Source organism: Saccostrea cucullata, unplaced genomic scaffold (assembly GCF_032062105.1).
Source record: "Saccostrea cucullata isolate Sc308-1 unplaced genomic scaffold, CSIRO_AGI_Scuc_v1 ctg4412, whole genome shotgun sequence".
NCBI classification, from domain to species: domain Eukaryota; kingdom Metazoa; phylum Mollusca; class Bivalvia; order Ostreida; family Ostreidae; genus Saccostrea; species Saccostrea cuccullata.
The window spans coordinates 32,935-37,005 of record NW_026939282.1 but is presented as its reverse complement, the minus strand read 5'-3'; positions in this window follow the sequence as shown (position 1 = coordinate 37,005).

Below are 4,071 nucleotides of genomic sequence, written 5' to 3'. Positions count from 1 at the left end.
GTGAGTGATCGTTCGTGTAACGTGCAAGATCGTTCGTGTATCAGACTCAATCGTGTGCGTTTTAATCGTGCGTTTAGAATCGTGTAAATTTCGTTTTGTAAGTTTTTATCGGGAATGTTATTTGTAATATAAGCATTTCCCTTGTTTGTTTTTTCTTAATTAATTAATTAAAATCCAAATAAAATGAAAAAGCTGCAATTTACATAATGGAATGCAGAACGAACTAATTTTCGCCCGTAAACAAGTAATATATAAAGTCGTACAATATTAAGTTCTCGTCAAATAGCGCGACCAATATTGTGATAAACCGTACTTAGATCTTTAACGCCTTTTTGAAAAATCTGATTTTAATTATTATTTACTTCTTATTGTGGTCAAGATAATCTTGAAATCAATTCATTGAAAATAAATATATATATATTTTTTTTTTTTTTACAAAGAAATAAACATTTCTCAATGCTTACATAACTAGTTAGTCGACAAATATACATGGACAAGGCATGATTTTCGGGAGTTTTGATTATCTGTGTTTATCTCTTGAGCGTATTTGTAATTAATTAATTTTAAATTTCTGCAAATAAAAATGTTGAATAATTGGCAAGTTTATCAGACATTAAATCATTGAAAACATAAGGATAAAATTTGTAATTATAATTTAAGTCATTCAATGCTGCCATTTTTGTTCAATCGTATTCCCCTTTCTGCATATCATGATATCCAATTCAATCAATTATACATGTACGACCCCCATACATATACATCGTCTAATAGAACGAACAAAATCCGTTTTTTATCGGAGAATTACCTTAGAAATAATTATTTTTAATATAAAATATTAAGTCTTGCATACATTTAATTACTGAAATATCATTTTCCGTTTTTTTCTTCAAAGTCTATGAAATAATATTGATAATTCTTTGAAATCTTAAATAAGTATTAAGCCGTATTTCGTTTTGAAAATACCAGATTCCTAAAGATTTTGAACTATTTTGAGTGAAGAATCGTGCGTTTGCGTTAACAATCGTGTAAGATCGTGTAACGTGTAGAATCGTGAACGTGAAAGATCGTTCGTGTAACAGGTTTAATCGTGCGTTAATCGTGCGGAATCGTTCGTGTAACGTGATCGTTCGTGTAAGTTGTCAACAATAACGTTCCAGCCACTGTATACCGTTTGCATAAAATATAGTATTAATATTTGTAATGCATCCACTTACAAGTATATGTACGAAGTGTAATGACGATTCATTTTCTCCGTACTTAATAATTAGACCAGTACTAGTGCTTACTTTCATGAAGTCTTCTTTAATACAGGTTCCTTTGAAAAAGCAAGACTATTTTGTTAAATGGCATTTATGTTCTAAAGAGAGAAATCCAATTCTTTAATTCTCAAAACAAAATTGAAGTGTAGGAAATGAAAGCACTAAAACTCAACTTTATTTTGATAAACGAAATGCAAAGACGGATCCAGGGCCTGCGGGTCAACCCCCCCCCCCCCCCTCTTCCCCAGTTTGAAAATATTTGTATATAAGACTTTTATGTTCATTTCCCTAAAATCAAGAAAAAAACAAATTATTTGTAAGAAATTATCAGCTACAGGGGCCTTAGCTCCTCGTACCCCAAAAAGGACCTTGTCTTAGACCCACTGGGGGTATCATTTAAGCCAAATGCAAGACCCTCTTGCCTTCTACTGCCCCCCCCCCCCCGGTTACAAAATTCCTGGATTCTCCAATGAAAAAGGACAGAGGTTGATTAATATTGTTTTTTAATTGACATAAGGACAGGGAATTTGTATGCATCAAGTGAACAAAGCCTTAATATAGGGACAATCAAGATATCGAGTTGAAGGTAGGACAAAACACCCGTGGATTCTATTTTTTAACCATTTCTTAAAAGTACCGAAGGAAAGAAGAATAATATTACTATATTGACAACTATGAATGATCCCTGTAAAAAAACTTATGAGTTTTGGCGTGTTTGCGTCATATTTTGTGAAAAAATCAGAGAATTCTTTATGTTTGTCACTTGGGGGCTTACATTTTGGAATGTTTTTATGCTAACTAAGTGTAATAAACAAGCAAGTGACAGTCTGTTATAAAATGCAGTGTAACTTTTGCTCCATACATAGTACAGGAATGATATTTGGATACATATATAAGGAGTCTCCATTCTTTATGTACTACTAAGGTCAAGGTCATTTCAAGAGGTCAAAGGTCAAATATTGTGACGTCATCTACTGAATCTTTTAGTTTTTTTTGCCATTAATTTTTTTTAATCGCATAAATTTCTGAAACCTCCGGTTCAATTTTCTTTTTTTTTACACATCTTATTCTAGGACCCATTTAAATCATTCTGTTGATTTTTTATAAAAATTGAATTTTACATTTTCTCTTAAGAAAACTTAAACTGTCAATTAATGACATGTGAATTTTCAATTTCGACGCTACGTATGTTCTTTTTTTACTTTATATTTTACTCAAATTTTCCAGTATCAAGTTGACTTACTATCTTAAAGCAACAAAAAGGATATCATTATTAAAAACATTAAACAAATTTGCCATAGATAAATTGATAATTCTAAAATAAGGCTCATTCCCACGTCTAACGTCTGATTATAAAATCTTCTTACAGGGGTCTGATAGGCCATATTTCAGACAATGTGGGCAAAAAATGTGCGGTTGAATTTCTTTCATCTCATATATAAGAAGAGATTTTGTATCCTAGAACAAAATAACAAAGTTTCAGGAAAATTGAATTTGAGGAAAAATTTCTATTGTGTCCTACCTTAAAGGTACTTGAACACAGATTTGAAATTAATATTTTCTCTATAATATTACAACTTATATATACTGAACAAAAAAGAAACGCATATTGTTTTACTCGTCAAAGATTTTTTTTTAAATGTACATGGAACAAATATTTTTTATATCATTGGATACCTGTGACCTATTTAAAGGACAACATGAGGTTTTAAAACCCAAATGTTGAATTATCTCCCTTGATTAAACATGTTTATGAAAGTAGTAATTTTCATGATTTCTTCTAAATCGGATGTCTATTTTGGTTGATGTTTTGGATTTAGAGAAACTATTGACACTCCTATTAAACCCATATTTAGGATTTGATTGCAGGGTTGATGCTGCAATTCCACGCCGAAACAAAGATAAACACAAACAGGCTAACGATGATATTAAACGAAGCTACGCAACAGGAAGTTGCAACTGTATTTGAAGTAAATCATTGGGCTTAGCAACCGTTAAACTAACGACTGAAGACCATTATCTGCAGGTAACCACAACCAGGCAGGACCGTCAGACACCCCACCCCCCTTCAGCACCTGAAGCGATTCATAACTTGCTGTAAATCTGCTGCTACAATTGCTGGATGAAAAATTCAGCATAAAAGTGCATAAATTGGTCGCAAAAGACTGAAAAGAGATGGTATTCCTCCACGATATCCGTACATTGGAAACTAACTAGCATTGAGACGTCGCACAGTGCATATTGTTATGCCCCTTGAATTTGGGGGCGATGAAAATAGCATCAACTTGACTTTTCTATTTGCAACATAGGAAATGTTTGATTTTTATCACAACACACTATAAAATCACTTAAATAAAATAAGGTTTAAACTTGAAACGTAGATTTTCATATTATTCTGAATATGCGTTTCTTTTTTTGTTGAGTATATTTTAATAGCATTTCACACAAAAATTAATCAAAAATCTTATTTCATTTAAAATTTATTAAAACTTTAAATTTTTTAGCAGTTTTGATTGACACATCCTTGCACTTTCACATATTTTAATTTTATTCTTAATCCTTAGGAAAAGTGGCAATCCTGATGTGTATTAATGAAAAAATATTAATACTTTAATTCAGAAAATTCAGAGTAGACAAGTACTAAAGCAAAACAAACACACAATATATTGTCAGTCCGTGCAGATGTGGTGAACAGACTTTGGCGATTTAACGCACCCGATGACTTGTAAACACCAAACAATAACATGTTTACAAAAACCTGTGTACATAACACGAGTGTGATCGATTCGCGAAACTCTGTACACAACGGAAT